The 17,796-nt window shown below is 40.5% G+C and overlaps 1 protein-coding gene across 1 annotated transcript in view; it reads right to left on the bottom strand.

Moving 5' to 3' along the window:
• Positions 1-17,796, bottom strand: part of LOC124605384 (TATA box-binding protein-associated factor RNA polymerase I subunit B) — a 309,701-nt gene that overhangs the window by 120,942 nt on the left and 170,963 nt on the right. The window lies entirely within an intron of this gene.

Below are 17,796 nucleotides of genomic sequence, written 5' to 3'. Positions count from 1 at the left end.
TATCACCTCCAGGTACTAACTCAGTGACAACAAGTTTACTCCGAGTCATCCTAGCACAGCCTGTCACTTGCCAATCATAAGTGACAAGTGATCACCAGATGGATTACTGTTCAAAAACCTATAGATACCAGTCACTGAATGCTGGCCCCTATTCTGACTGGGTCAGAGGTGAGATTCTTCCTACATGTCCGTCATGTGGCCTGAAGATGGTGTAATGTAGCAATGAAACCGGCTGCTTGAATAAAATAATATCTGGAAATCTTGACAGCTGAAGGTGTTTTGATTTGACATTTCCTAACGTTCTGGTTCACTGATTCCTCTATAGTTTACACACAGTTCTTTACTTCTGCTGTCAGCTGGCATAATAACCAAGTATTATTTAAAACACCTTCCATAAAACTTGCAATTTTCATGGTGTGTCACTCACTCACTGCACTGCTGTCTTTGTTTCACTACTTTCACCACGTCATCACTGATCCTTCTAGGTTCTTCTCATCACCTGTCCAAAACACAGTTTTCAGAAGTAAGCCTCCAACATGAATCCAACCTGTCCTCCTCCTTGTATGTGGTACGCTCCACAGTACCTGTGTCATCTCATCCCTTAACTTCTCGTAAGTCCCATGTATTCTCATATACAGGTTCCTGTAACTACTTTAAGCACTCCGTGATTCTCTGCAACCTGCTGAAAAAAACTGTTGGATGCTTCCTTTACTCATCTCACCTCATTCTGCATCTCCCATGCGTTAAATATCACCTGTATCACTCTGCGGTGACCAGTGCGTCACCACATCTTCTTGTTTCGCAAACAGTACTCCCCCTTTCCAGGTGCTGGTTCCGCAATGTTTCCACTCCATCTACAAATAGTAGTGTGGCAATGACCTGCATCATCCCATCTCCTGAGGCCAGGGATATGTCTTATCCTTTTCTGCCCCATAAAGTCACCTGCTACCCACAGCATTACATCTCGCCTACACTGTGCAACATGCTATACTTACAAAACACACATGTAAAACATAAATCTATGAGTACTCTTATCTTCTAGGTCTTAATGCATACAGACTTCTTATCACTGGTTCATCTACAACCTCTTGCCTGCACCTCCGTACCTTCTCTTTCACTTTGCCTTTCCAGTCTGACTTCCCAATTCCTGCGATAACTTCCGAATCTCCCCAAAATGGTTTCAAACATCTCGCATGTGTAACTCTCATCCTTGCTGGCAACTGAGTCTTGACATTCACTGGTGATGTAGTTTCCACAACGTGGTGTGGCCCTTGACACATTGCAAAAAATTTCTTCATTTTCCCCTCAGGAGTGAAAGAAGGTGATAACATTACCCACTGACCAACCTTGTATTGCGGCATCCTTGGTGTACAGCTTACTGTTTCAGCTTGCTTTTCCAGTGACCGTGTATTAACCATGGTGACAGCATCTTACGACCATATACTACCTCACACAGTGGCAATCCTGAATTTATGTGCTGCTTTGAGTTGTACGCTGAGACCACATACACTAATTAAACATCCCAACTGGTACACTATGCATTCACATGGTGTCCTAGTGCCTTCCCTATAGTTCTATGCACCCCTTCTGTTCTACCATTAGCTTGAGGCTGTAGAAGACTCGTTCACAATTTCTTCACACATAATAGCTTACAAAATTCCTTGAACAAATCAGTTAAGTTGGTTTCCTAATCTGCCACTGTCATTTCAGGTTCTCCGAACTTCAATATTCAATCGTTTACTAGGGCTCGTGCCACTGTTGCTGCCTTTTGGTTGGTCACTGTGACCATTTCCATGTAGCTTGCAAAATGGTCTATATTTGTGAGTACACATTTCTTCCCCACAGGTATATTGTTGGAGGACCTAAAACATCAATCCTGAGTAACTGACATGAAGCTAATACTTCAGGTAACCTCTACAATGGTACTCTCATCTGACACAAATCCACTATCTGTGCACACTGTATGCAATTCTGTACATATTTTGTCCACATCTGACTTCCTATTCTTCCACCAGTACCTCTCCGCTACTCTTCTGTTGGTAGACCTACATCTCCAATGACCTGATAACACGTGATCATGCACCTCCTGCAAACCTCTGTCACCCCCCAAGCTTCGCTGAGACTAACGTTCATGGTCCCAACATGATTTATCTGCACAGCAACCCATCCTGCACACAAAACTTTTGATTGTTTACTAGATTGTTCACATTCGTCATCTGTCTTCTGTGGTGCCTGTCACTCCTTAAGCTCATTACCACCTATTTGCAACACTTCTACTTTCTACTCAAATGGTCTGTGTTCCCATGTTTCTTTCTGGGTTTATATATGACCTCAAAATCTAACTCATTCAATCATACTGCCCAGCGTGGCAATCTACTGGATGGATCCCTCAACCCCAGAAGCCATCCCAATGCTGCACGATCCATTATCACTTGAAACTTTATCACATAAATATAACACTTGGAGCAGGTAATTCCATTGGTAAGGCTCCATATTTATTTTTCTGGTGTGGAGTAATTCCTCTCGGCTGAGTTCATCTGTCTTGATGCATAGGCTACAGGAGGCTCCATGCCATCTATTTTTTGAGACAACACATAACCAAGTACATGGTTGGACACATTGCAGAACAGACAATTCTTTATTCAAATCTGGAAACACTACGATCAGAGTTGGTGTCAAAGCTTCCTTCAGTTTCTCAAAAGCGTGTTGACAATCCTCTGACCAAACAAATTCTTTCATAAAATGCATCAATGGTCTGGCAACATCCACAAATCCCTTTATAAATTTTCTAAATAATCCATGATTCTAAAAAATGACTGTATTTCCTTCACTAATTCAAGCACCGAAAATTCATGTATACCTTCAAACAACCTCAGGGTCCATCTTAACACCTATACTTGCTTATCATGTGACCAAGGCATGACATGACACCTCTTGTAATGCAAATTTACCCTTCTCTGTACTTACTGTTAAATTTACAGCCCTCAATCTCAGGAATACTTCCCTTGCGTATTGAATATGCTAGACCGTATCACTTACAAAGATGATTGTCTCAATATCATCAAGATACACCATACATTGGCACGATTACAATCCATTAAGAAGTTCATCCAACATCCTCTGAAATGTTGCTGTTGCATCCTTTAATCTGAAAGGCATACTCCTCTATTGATAATGTATCCACAACAAAGAAAATGCTGTTTTTGGTCAATCCTCTAGAGTGACTTCTAGTTGATGGTAGCCACTCCTTAAGCCCACTGTCAAAAGAACATTTGCTCTGGCCTAAATAGTCTATGGTTCCTGTAATGATTGGCACAGGGTAGGCATCCATTACAGTCTTAGCATTCAGATGTTGATAATCACAACAAAACCTATATTTCCTTGATGCATCCACTGATTTCTTGCGCCCAATGACCATTCCTGACCTCCATGTGCTATTAATTTCCTCAATAATTCTATCCTTCAGCTGTTGACTGATAAATTCCTCCAGAATTGGGTGTAAGTACCTTGGGACTCTGTACGATTTATGGCAAACAGATGATTCATTTCCTGTTGGTAATCAGCACTTCATAATAAGTGTTGCTGGTAATGGTCCTCTCGGAAAAAACAAAGCCCCCAATACCAACTGTAACTCTTCCATCCATTCTTATCACTTCCTTTTAGATGCTTCACCTTCCTTGTAATGCAGTTTCAGTGGCATTTGGCACCTGCCCAAGGCCAACATCCCCTTTTTTCGACTCCTTCTCCTTCAGGATATTCAAGTTAGCAATCAACAACACCTTTGTTAACTTTAAATCCTCAACACTGAAATCATCCACAAATGCAAGTAGCATTTTCTCACCATTTGCCCCTTGTAGGCATACGACAATTCTTTTCACTAAGCAACCTGCCTGATCCAATACTTCAATTACTTCCAATGGTTCTGCCACAAACTGTGGTGTCACCACCAGACACCACACTTGCTAGGTGGTAGCCTTTAAATCTCCCGTGGTCCATTAGTATACGTCGGACCCCCGTGTCGCCACTGTCAGCGATAGCAGACCGAGCGCCACCACACGGCAGGTCTAGAGAGACGTACTAGCACTCGCCCCAGTTGTACAGCCGACTTTGCCAGAGAGGGATCACTGACAATTACGCTCTCATTTGCCAAGACGATAGTTAGCATAGCCTTCAGCTACGTCATTTGCTACGACCTAGCAAGGCGCCATAGCATTTGATATTATTTTATATTGTGGTTATAACATGTACCGCCAAGAGAGATGTTCTACAATTGTGGATTAAAGTTAAGTATTACATCAACTACGTACTTTATTTGCTACTATTAATTCCCTTAACCGTTTCAGACCTCACGCCAATCTGCGTGAGCTTAACGCGTGCCTTTCGGCTTCCTCTCTTTGTGACTTGGCTGTCTTGCCAAGTCACAACACAAACAACATCCCTATCAGTAAGTTAGACCTAACATTGACTCAAAGTGATTTCCTAGTACCCTTAGAAATACAATTGTGTGAGACAAGTCTTAGTGCAATTTCTTGCAATTTAAATGGTTCATCATATGCAATAGACTCACCTCATGACATTGCCACATTGGCAGCTGTTTGACCCAACTAAAACATTTTTCTATCAAACTCCACCATGTGCTGCTGAAAATTGATTTTGGCAAAATGCTGATGCAAGAAATCCAATCATAGAAACATATCATAGCCCTCACTCACACGTGGCACTATCTCTACACATTGTCTGAACTGAACTGTAGCCAAGAAAAATCTACATCCACCAAACTCAAGGGAGTGACATCTTCATCCTCCACTCCATGTAAACATTACCACAGTGGATTCCATTGCGTATGTTCCAGTAGGTCACCACTGGCAACTATCACATTTGCTCCTGTATCCAACAATATACTGCAATTCTTTTTCCCTACTATTCCCATGACTGCACAATCCACCTCTGCATATGATTTATTAGCATCTAGTATTACTTGGAATGGTGGTAGGTGGACCTTGGATTCCTTTTGGCATTTCACATCTGCTTCTTTGCCAGCCCCCTAACCACGAAACTACTGTTACCATTATGTTGGGCTCTGCCTCTACTTAAACTATCCCATGGCTGATGCCATTGCTTCCACACATGCCCTATCTGTCTGCACCTATAACACCTTATATTGGTGAAAAACATTGTCTGTCCAACTTGCAATTCATTTGGCATACCGGTTTCCTCGCATTCTACTGCTAACTAGACAACTGTTTGCAAATGAATCAGAACTCCTGTTTGTACTCTCCTTGATATTACCAAGTATCAATCGCCCTCTGCTCAGCCACCTGCAAAACTGGTTCATTCACCATGGTATTCATTGCCACCTCGATGAACAACCACTGATCTTCCTTATCATATCTGTACATTCTTTTACTGATTCTGCATGCTTCTTTGTTACCATGCTCAATTGTTCCCTGTAATGTCTGGCACTGCTTTGTTTTGTATAACTTTGAACTTATCCCTTTTCTAAATTCTTCAAATGTTCCAGCTCACTTGAGAGCCTCTATATAATGTGCATAAACTTTGCTTCCACCATTAATCTTAGTTTTGCTATTCTCAAAAGTTCCATGTCACATCATCCTTCCATCTCTGTCAAATTCTTAAGATTCTCCACAAATTCCTGCACTTCCTCAGTTGATTTACTAGAGAAAGCAGCAACTACACTTGCGGCTGACAAATCTATACTTTGCTCTGGTGACCGTGTCTCCAGTAGAACACATAACTCCATATTGTCTGCTGTCAATTGTGCTACCTTTTCCGTAACATGTGCTGCTTCTGGTTCCAATACACCTTGCATCTCTGATTCTGCCGAAGCCTTGCCCTTCTCAGCACTCATTTTGAAACATTAACAATTACAAGACAGACAAAATAAAATACATTAATTTAATTCTTGTATCTGATCATTAATTATTTCCATTCTCTGCACTGTCTAACTAAAGGGCCATAATGCTTACATGTAAAACACACTACCAACACATGGCGCTGAACCATCTTCTAAATTACAAAGAGTGCATCTAACAGGCCTCCATTTCCTCTAAAGTGGGACAAATCCAGTGACTCCTTACTTTTAACAAAATTCATCTTACAAACAGCATGGCTGTCAAGCTCCTTTTCTGAGAACAAGACATACTGTCAACAACAATTCAATTTCTTGATTCATTGTACCACAGGCTGTAGGTTCAGACTTTGTACAGAATGACGACATAAGTACTCTGACAACTAGTGAAGATGTCTGGAGTCAGCAAGCTGCAAGGGGCAGTTTACAGCACAATTTGCTACAGGCAGAAGCACTGTTGCTGTAGCATTCTGTGGCCTCCTGTGTATGTGTGTCATCTGGCAATGCTAACAGAGCGTGACATAGACTGAGTGATGATGCATTACACAACCACTTCTGCCATCAATGATCCTGGATTCCAGCAGTTATGACTGGCTATGTCCACATGCACAGCAGTGCATCTTGCATTCTTCATGCTGGGCAACAGGCAGTGGCAATTGACATAACAGCTGTTATCCACTGACTCATGATGACAACCGGCATTGCTTCCCAGGGCCAGATGGGTCTAATGTAGTCACAGCTCTATATCCTGTGATCTCAGGGCAGGCTGCCCTCATGCAGAGTCGATCTGTGGTCCTGGAACAGTACCTCAAGTCTCACAGCCGCTATGATGATAGAGCTGCGATACTACAAGTGACTTTAGTACAAAATTGCTAGGTATTTAGACATTTTTGGCCTGCACTTGCTTGGGCTTTGCTATGCCTTGTGACACTTATACTTAACACTTCCATGGTTGCTGATGTGGAAATGCTTCCAACTACTTCTGCTTAGGCACTTCTGCATAAACAATTTCCATACCTATCCAGGCCAGTTCACCTTGCAACATTGCGACAGCTATGGTATATTTTGTAAGGCATAAAATAACACCTTGAAGCACTAGAGATAGGATGTTCATACTCAGAGGACATGTACGCTGGTATGTTCTGCAGCAATGATTAGCATTTGAACCATGTCACCCCAAGGGTTCAAAGTCAATATCAGTATTGTGGCACAACACCACCAACTGGTAAAATGTGCCTGTTGCTCTTATCACTATAAACCAAAGGTAATAGATCTGTATGACTTGAGCAAATGTGCAGGATGCCTCACACATGTATGCAAAACTGTGCCATAAAATCAGTTGAAACAGACAGCATTACTGGCATGAGAGAATGTGATGCATCCATCCAAACAAATTGCTGCGCATATGGGACGAAGCATTTCAGTGTGCAACGGGTGTGTGCAGAATGGTTCATGGAAGGCTGTAGAACACAACGAGATGGGTCAAGTCCCACTACCCAGACCAATCCCCAATAAGATTGCCACCTCATCTGAAAGGCATTGCAGGAAAGATCTGCATCCTCCTCAGCTCTAGCACAACAGTGGAACACACTGTACACTGTCAGGGATGATAGTCCACTGCCATTCATTTAGGCATGGGTTATGTGCGCATCATCCACTTCTCCACCTACCTTTGACAAATGTGTTGAAACACTGTAGATGGCAATGGTGTATGGAATGACATCATCGAGGACATGAATGGCATTAGATAAGTGGCATCAGAGTGACTGAATTCACACATGACATACAGCACCGACTCAAGTCCTTATGGTGTGAGGTGCTACTGGGTAAGATCATAAATCATAGATGTTGTGTGTCCAGGGCACTGTGACCAGTGTGACCTACGTGAAAGACATCCTGCGACCCATAGCCATACCCTTTCCGCACAACACTCCAGACACCACTTTTCAGCAAGACAATGCATGAAAACATGATGTTCCATGAAGATATGGCTTCTTGGTGTCACAGAATGTCAACCTCATGCCCTGGCCTGCTGGATCACCAGACTTGTCACCAGTCGAAAATGTGTGGGATATGGTGAAACGATGGGCGCAGTGCTTGACCCAATGCCAACCACCACAGATGAACTTTGGAAGCAGGTGAATGCAGCATGGGTGACTATACCACAGGATGCCATTCATGCCTTATAGTGTTGATGGCATCATGGGTGGAATGAGTTATCAGAGCCTATGGCAGATCCTGAGCCTACAAGGTAACAGGACACATGCTGAACCGAAGAGACTGAAAAGCTAATCATTTCCGCAGATCATACTAATGTACATGTCTTGTGAATATGAACATCCTATCTTGAGTCATTCAAGGAGTTCTGTTTTTCTGAACAGGAGTGTACTTCCCAGTTTGTGTGTTTCTTGCCGAATATTGTTGGTGCACTATGCCTTCCACACCTAAAAATCTCTCCCATACACCCTGCCACCTGGTGATGAAGCTATCTTGACTAGGATGATGACTGTCTCACCAAGGCCTTCACCTCCTAGTCCATCCCAATGCTGCTCCCAATCCCAACCTCTTGCCATTGGGTTCATATCCCCGTGGAAGGCCCAGGTGCAAGACCTGCCCAATTCACCCATCCAGCACTTCCTATTCCAGTCCTGTCACAGGTTTATCCTACCCCATCAGTGGGAGGGCCACCTGTGAAAATGTAGTCATGTCATATAGCACCTCTACTGCAATCATTGCACAGCTTTTTATACTGAAATGACTACCAACCAACTGACCACTGCCAAACTGTAACCAAGAGTAAAGTGGAACACCCTGTGGCACACCCTGCAGCTGAATATAACACACTTGATTTCAGTAGCTGCTTCACAACCAGAACCATCCAGATGCTGCCCTCCACCATAAACTTTTCTGGACTGTGCACATGGGAGTTATCCTTAACACACATTCTCTGGTCCCAGATTTATACCAGCCTCACCCTATAGCACCCTACTGTCCCCGCACCCTCCTCCTAACAATTTCTGTCCCTCTGTCCCATCACCTCCTCCAATTCACATTTCCTCACCCTCATTGTGTGCTGATCCGTGCCAACACACCTGCCCAACTTTCCCCCTTTTCTGCTCCTCTCCTCTTCCATTCCCTGTCCCCCCCCCCCATCCCTCCCTCCTCTCTCCCCTTCAGCCTCCTGAGACATTGCACCTGGCAGCCTTCCTATGCGGCCACCTAGTCCCTGCAGGTTCTGCCAGACAGTGCTCTTCTCTCCCCCTACCTGTACCCTGCTATCCCTCCCCCTTCCCCACTCTGGATTGCTGCTTTCATCCAATGCATTAAAGCCAAACCTACCAGAAATAGCGGCCACATGTCTGTCAGGTGTGCTTGCTTGTGCAATGTGTGTGTGTGTGTGTGTGTGTGTGTGTGTGTGTGTGTGCGCGCGCGTGTGTTTTCTTTTCTGAAGAAGGCTTTGACCGAAAGCTAAATGCATAACAGTTTTTTCACTATTCCTGTTGGTAGTGCAGCTGAACATCTGCCACATTAGTTCAAAACATTAGAATCAGAACATTTTTTGCAATGTTGCCAATGATGAATGTGTGACAGAACACTGATTGATAGATGATCAGTTTGAATATTTTATTCCTCAAGATTATGCTGTTGGTAACACTATGTGTAGAAGTGAAGGAGAGAATAAAGATGACTAGGCCTAATATTTGTTAGAGATAGTGTAATGTTTTCTAACATAGATGATAACTCTTAATGTACTGTACTAGATGGAGAATTTAGTTGTATAAGACTTGCAAGAAGATGTCTCCTTTGGCGTGGTCAACTTTTTGAAATCATCTATACAGTTATGTAGGTTAAGATCCCAAATATCACACACTGCAGCCATTCACCCTGGTGGGCCCTCGTTTGCAAGTACTTGACAAAAAATATCAGAAGTTTGCTTGATGCTCAATAGCATTACAGAAATAGTATTATATGGACTGGTTGCATTGGGTAATGGATATGTATAAACTATTGGACATTTTCATTTGTTCTTTGTACCATTATTTTCCCACTTGGAATTTTTATGAAAGAGAATTAGTTACATTTAACTATTATAATATTCAATTATTTGAAAATGCCAATTTATCAGTTAAAATTGTAAGATGAAATAACCTATATATATCAACTGTGCAATGGTGTGAAAAACGTATTTTTTGTCACAAAGATGTGCATCCTTTTCACATGGTAATCATCATATAAACATTTAAAACATAGCCTAAATTCCTTTTGCACTATTGACAAAATAACGCAGATGAAGATTTAAATGAAAGAAGGGAGTGTAGGTAAAATGAAATTCAAGTAAAATGAGGAATAGAAATAATGAATGCAATGACATGGACCAAAAAATAGGATGATAAAATGAAAGAAATTAAATAGCAATTAACACACAAAAAGAATTCAAATCACATAAAGAAAGATTTCCAGTGGAAAAAGAATGTTAGAAAGAAAAATGAGAGGAATGAAGAAGCTGATATGATGATTAAACTGATGTGACACAGGAATGGAAATAAAGAATTATATTTAACTTAATTAATTGAACAAAAATAATAATCAAAGCCATCTCAATGAACATTTAGAAATAAACAAAAATTACCGCACCTGATCAGGTTGAATGCATACCTTTCTGCATGTGAAGGTCTCCTCACCCTTTCCATTACACCACACAACCAGTGTATGCAATAATACTTTTTTTAACGTCATTGAGAGTCAAGCAAAATTCCGATTTTTTTTTTCCCCCCCATCAATTACTCACAAATGAGGGCCCATGAGGCCAAATGGCTGAAGGGCGTAATACCTAGGATCTTAACCTACATCAACGCGTAGATGGTTTCAAAAAGTCGATCCAACTGCTGTGGACCTCCCCTTGTTAGTACAGAGAGTACCGTAATTGTTAATTCGTACAGATCTCCAGGTAGAGACGTAAATATAGTTCTTGAAAGATCTGAGCTGTTTATGAAAAAAATTTTGAAATTTAAAACAAAAGTCATTATCTACAGTGATTTCAAAATTGAAGTGACAAACAAAATGATGGGCATGTTACAAGAACCTTTTTTTAATACATTTAAATCTCTAAATTAGTTGTTGTGGTCTTCAGTCCAATGACTGGTTTAATGCAGCTCTCCATGTTACTCTATCCTGTGCAAGCCTCTTCCTCTCAAAATAACTACTGCATCCTACATCTTTCTGAATCTGCTTATTATACTCATTTCTTGGTCTACCTCTATGATTTTCACCCACACTTCTTTCCAATATGAAATTGGTGATCCCTTGATGTCACAGAATGTGTCATATCAGCCAATCTCTTCTTTCGGCCAAGTTGTGCCACAAATTTCTTGTCTCCCCAATTCTATTCAGTACTTCCTCATTAGTTAACTGACTGACCCATCTAATCTTCAGTATTCATCTGTAGCACCACATTTCAAAAGCCTCTACTCTCTCTTTACTTAAACTGTTTCACTTCCATACATTGAAATTCTTCAGAAAAGACTTCCTAATACTTAAATCTATATTCGATGTTAACAAATTTCTATTCTTGAGAAAGGCTTCTGTTGCCATTGCTAGTCTACATTTTATATCCTCTCTACTTTGTCCATCATCAGTTTTTGCTGCCCAAATGAAAAACCTCATCTACTACCTTAAGTGTTTCATTTCCGAATCTCATTCTCTTAGTATCCCCTGATATGATTTGCCTACATTTGCTTTTGTTGATCTTATGTCCTCTTTTCAAAACAACATCCATTCTGTTCAAATGCTTTTCCATGTACTTTGCTATCTCTGACAGAATTACAATGTCACTGGAAAACCTCAAAGTTTTACCTCTTCTCCCTGGACTTTAATTCCTACTCCAAATTTTTCTTTGGTTTCCTTTATGACATGTTCAATGTACACATTGAATAACATTGGGGATAGGCTACAACCCTGTCTCACTCCCTTCTCAACCACTGCTTCCCTTTCATGCCCTCAACTCTCATTACTGCCATCTGATTCCTGCACACATTGTAAATAACCTTTCGCTCCCTGTATTTTATCCCTGCTACCTTCAAAATTTGCTACCTTCAGAATTTCAAAGAGTGTACTCCAGTCAACACTGTTAAAAGCTTTCTCTAAGTCTACAAATGCTATAGATGTAGGTTTATCTTTCCATAAGCTATCTTATGAGCCACAGGTTCAGTATTGTCTCACAGGTTCCTACATTTCCCGAGAATCCAAACTGATCTTCTCTCCTACCAGTTTTTCCATTCTGCTGTAAAGAAGTATTGTTAATATCTAGCAATTGTGACTTATCAAACTAATAGTTCAGCAATTTTCACACATTTTTGGAATTGGAATTACCACATTCTTCCACAGAATGTCATCTACTCCCGGGGCCTAGTTCTGACTTGGATCTTCCAGAGCTTTGTCAAATTCTTCTTGCAGTATCACATCTCCCATCTCATCTTCATCTACATCCACTTCCCTCTCTATAATATTGGTTTCAAGTTCATCCCTCTTATATAGACCCTCTATATACTCCTTCCACCTTTCAGGTTTCCCTTCTTAGCTTAGGACTGGTTTACTATTTGAGCTCTTGACATTCATACAGCTGCCTCTCTTTTTCCCAAAGGCCTCTTTAATTTTCCCGTAGGCAGTATCTATCCTTCTCCTCATGAAATATTCTTCTAAATCCTTACATTTGTCCTCTAGCCATTCCTGTGTAGCAGTTTTGCATTCCCTGTCAATCTCATTTTTTTGATGTTTGTATTCCCTTTTGCCTGCTTCATTCGCTGCATTTTTAAATTTTCTCCTTTCATCGATTAAATTCAATATCTCTTGTGTTATCCAAGGATTCCTACTAGGCCTTTCGTTTTTACCTGTTTGATCCTCTGCTGCCTTCACTATATCATCTCTTACAGCTACCCATCCATCTCCTACTGTTTTCCTTTCCCTTGTTCCTGTCAAACATTGCTTGATGCTGCCTCTGAAGGTCTCAACAATCTCTGGTTCTTTCAACCTACTTAGGTACCATCTCCTTAATTTCCCACCTTTTCCCAATTTCTTCAGTGTTTATCTACAGTTCATAACCAATAAATTGTGGTCAGAGTCAACATTTGCCCCTGGAAATGTCTTACAATTTAAAATATGATTCCTAAAGCTCTGTCTAACGATTATATAATCAATCTGAAACTTTTTGGTGTCTCCCGGTCTCTTCCACATATACAACCTTCTTTCATGATTCTTAAATCAAGTGTTAGTGATGATTAAATTATGCTCCGTGCAAAAATCTACCAGGCGGCTTCTTCCTTCATTCCTTTTCCCCGATCTTTATTCACCTGATATTTTTCCTTCAGTTCCTTTTCCTACTATCAAATTCCAGTCCCTCATCACAATTAAATTTTCATCTCCTTTAACTATTTGAATAATTTCTTTTATCTCATTGTACATTTCTTCAATCTCTTTCATCATCTGTGGACTAATTGGCATGTAAACTTCTACCACTGTGATAGGCATGGGCTTATGTGTCTATCTTGGCTATGACAATCTGTTCATTATGCTGTTCATAGTAGTTTATCCGTATTTCTATATTTTTACTCATTACTAAAACCACCCCTGCATTACCACAATTTGTATTTATAACCCTATATTCACCTGACCAGTAGTCCTGTTCCTCCTGCCACCTAACTTCACTAATTATCACTATATCTAACTTCAAGCTACCCTTTCCCCATTTTAAATTTTCTAACTTACCTGCCCGATTGAGGGACCTATCACTCCATAGTTCGATCTATAGAACATCAGTTTTGTTTCTCCTGATGACGACATCCTCCTGAGTAGTGCCCACCTGGAGATCCAAATAGGGGATTATTTTACTTCTGAAATATTTTACCCAAGAGGACATCATCATCATTTAACCATACAGTAAAGCTGCCTGTTCTCGGGAAACATTGCTGCTGTAATTTCCCCTTGCTTTCAGCCGTTTGCAGTACCAGCACAGCAACACTATTTTGGTTGATGTTACAAGGCCACATCAGTCAATCATCTAGACATTTGCCCCTGGAACTACTGTAAAGGCTACTGCTCCTCTGCAGGCCTCTCAACATACAGCCTTCTGTTGTGGTTGTACCTATAGTACAGCTATCTGTATTGCAGACAGAGACAGGCCACCCCACCGATGGCAAGGTCCATTATCCTAAATTTACATTGTACAAATTTCTGTATCACATGGAGTAATGCCTGCTCGGATAATATTACAGTTAATTTTGCTAGAGATGTGTATGATGTCAGACTTGTTAGTGGTGTAATAGCAGACTTTTAATATTAACATTCTGCTGTGATTGTCTAATTCAAATACATAAGCCAGAATTATGTCTAATGCTACATGACCAGAAAGATGAATATATTAATGTATTGCCAGATTAGCTGATGTTAGCTGGATCTCTGTATACAACTCACAACATGGGAAGTGTGCTGAGATAACAGTGTTTCATAATTTCCTGAAAAAACTCAATGATTTATGGTACTCTTGTTCATCATTAATCCAAAATTAGCCCTAAGCATAAACACAAAAAGAAACAGCTAAAATGGTGTACAGATGTGGTGGCTCACATTAACGAAGAGATGCTCAGACTGTACAGAACACACAAAAACTTTGTAAAAAGGGCCTGAGCTGGATGATACTTCTTATAGAGATTATTTTCAATGTAAAAAGAACTACAAAGACAAACAGATCCTGGCCAAAAAAACTTGCACGTGAACGATACATAGAAAGAGCTCCCAACAAATGTAAAGTGACACAGGATATCATCAATGAATAAAAGTCCCAAACCCACACAAAGGATGCAGTGTTGGACCCTGAAGAAGTAAATGATTACTTTCTAACGTCATTGAGTGAGCTGAAAAACAAAATTAATCAAAATGGCACTATTCCTTTAGATCTTCTTGATTCTGAGTCAAGGCTCGCAAACTCCAGGTGTATGGACTGTTATAACTTATCCAACTACGTAATCAAAAACATAATACATCTCATCTGCCAGTCTCTTTCTATCACCTTTAATGTATGTTTAGAATCTTGAGTTTTCCTTGATGCACTCAAAAGTGCTAAAGTGCTAGTAGTTGCCAGTCTTTAAAAAGAGAAATAAGGATCTGCCCCCAAACCACCAACCAATTTCTACTTTCCCAATTTTCTCCAAAGTTTTCGAGAATCTAATGTACAACCAGCTAAATAACTATTTCAGAAAGCATGATTCTCCAACAGACAATTTGGATTCCAACACGGCAAAAATACCACTACTGCTATCACTAAAGTTATTAGCCAGGTGTCAACTGCATTTGAATGTAAGGATCTAGTATCAGTTGTGCTTTGTGATCTCAAGACAAGCCTTCAGATGTATACTGTTTTAACACCTTACTTGTAAAACTGGGATATTATGGCAAACACAACCTGCTTTTAGCTGTGATCAAGTTGTATCTAAGCAAGAGGAGACAGTGTGTATCAATTAATAATAGATGCTCCTCTTTGAGGGAAGTTTGGAACCATGTAGGAGCAGGTTCAGCAGTGTGTTACACAGATGACACTGGTCAGTACCCACCATGATGTAACAGAGATGCATAGGCAACAAACGAAAAATTAGAGCTCACAATGAATTGTTCTTTTTTTTCTCCCCCCCCCCCCCCCCCCTTTCAAGGAACTCAGATGCATAGGCAACAAACAAAAAATTAGAGCTCACAATGAATTGTTCTTTTTTTTTCCCCCTTCAAAGAACTCCTTTGTAATCCTAATAAAACACAGGAGCTAATTTTGGGTTTGGCTATAGTCATGGGAAGTAAATCAGTAAAATTCTTAGACTTTCACACTGATTTGAAATTAAACTGGGAGGAACATACTGTATTAGCCATGTCTGCAAGTATCATCATGATGATCATCATCATCAAATCTGTGACCGAGGACCCTGTAGATCATGTGCTGACCTCACAATGCTCCTCCATAGATGGAGACCTTGTGCACTTTGGATCCAGTTGTCATGGACTCCAAGCTGGCAGAGGTATTTCTGTAGCTCATCCTCCCATCACTTCCTGGGTCTTCTGATTGGACAGGTACCATCAGGTCTTCCCATGAGTATGGCTTTTGCCTGAGAGGTGTCTGGTCTCCTAGCAATGTGGCCTGCCAAGCTTATTCTCCGCACTTTCAGTTTTTGAACTATGTTCAGTTGCCTCATCAGCTCATACAGTTCTTGGTTTTTTTCTATGTCTCCACAAGCTCCCTTCCTGGACAGGTCCAAAGCATATTTCCTACAGCATACTGCTATGGGGGCACTCCTGCTACGTCAATGAAATTCTGAAAATTATTTTAAAAAATCTGAATACTCATTACAGTTAAACCTAAGGAACAGTGCTATCCCAGATATTAACATTTATTAGTACATAAATCTACTCAGTCTTGCTTATGTCAAAAGCAACTTAAATGAGTTCGACACCAGAGAAACTATACACCCTCACAACACCAGAGGCAAACTGAACCTTGATATACCGAGGCACCCACAAGGACTGCAAACTCGTGCAAAATAACATGCTTAAAATTTTTTAATAAACTTCCAATATCCACTTGGACGCTGTCCTACAATATTTTCAACATTAAGATATATGACTGGTTACTCAAAGACCCATTTTACAAGATAGACGAACTACTTGAAATAAACATGATTAACATTAGTACTTACAGATATTTCTGAAAGATATGGAACTACATTGTAAAAACTCCCCTCTGAAAATTATTCTTAATTGTATATTTAATGTTCAAACCTATTCTGTTGTAAGTGATTGGTGGTGAATAAACTGAATATTGAATTTTCTTCCAAATCATATAGTGTGTTTTTAACTTGGGAACTGGGACATTAAAGAACTGTATAAACATTTCATTGTTATATTTACATGAATCGAGATGCCTAGATGAATATAAAACGGAAAAGATGTAGGGGAGGGGGTTGGAAGGGGGGAAAACGAGGTTATTACACCCTCCCCTCACCCCCCCCCCCCACCCCCAGTACTGTGTGATGCCTAGAACAGACATTACTACCTATATGTCGACAGCTGCTTTCACCCATCACTCGGATTTATGAGTCCCAAATGGTCTGAGGCAGTGACTGTTGAGAGTGTCTCACCAACACTCTTGGTGATACAGGCGAGTTGTATATCAAGGCTACAACATTTGAGTAATTTTCTCAATTTATAGTGCTTCAAAATGCAGGGAGGGCTCATGGTGTTGTTCACGAAATGAAAATATGACCTAAACATACCCCTCCACTGTTTTGTTACAATAATTTCTTCCCTGTGACTGCCATTGTTGCAGAATTATACCGTTGTATTCTTAAAGTGACCTTGATGTTCGATGAGATCATGACACCATATCTACTGTGATCTCCACACACTAGTACACGATGCATGTCAATGTTATTCTCACTCCCTCCCCATCAGAGGGCAAATACAATGGGTAATAGTTCCGAACCAGGATTCATCTGATATCAGTGGCTCTGTCTGTTGCAATGATCCTAATGCCCCAAGATTCAATTTTCACCTAACAATTGAAAATCTAGGATGGAATAACAACAATATGGATATGATACAATGCTACTCATCACTGTCTACGATTCAATGCCTCCCCTATGTAGTGAGTATCAAACACATCTACCTCATAAATCACTGAGTCACTTATATTTTTCCAAGATACAGCATACAATCAGTCATCATTGGGTCATGGAAACTGACACTTACCCTCAGAAGTCTTGTCACCATGTAACCTTTAGAGTTGCTGGATGGTTTTCAACCAAAATAGGACGACAAGAACAAAGAGGACCAATCCACATGTGTGGAAACCAACAAAAAATTAAGCTTCATGTTAAGCTTCAAGGATAACACCA

This window comes from Schistocerca americana, chromosome 3 (genome assembly GCF_021461395.2).
Source record: "Schistocerca americana isolate TAMUIC-IGC-003095 chromosome 3, iqSchAmer2.1, whole genome shotgun sequence".
Taxonomy (NCBI): Eukaryota; Metazoa; Arthropoda; class Insecta; order Orthoptera; family Acrididae; genus Schistocerca; species Schistocerca americana.
Note: the sequence above shows the minus strand (reverse complement) of the source record. Positions and strands in the feature narration are given on the sequence as shown.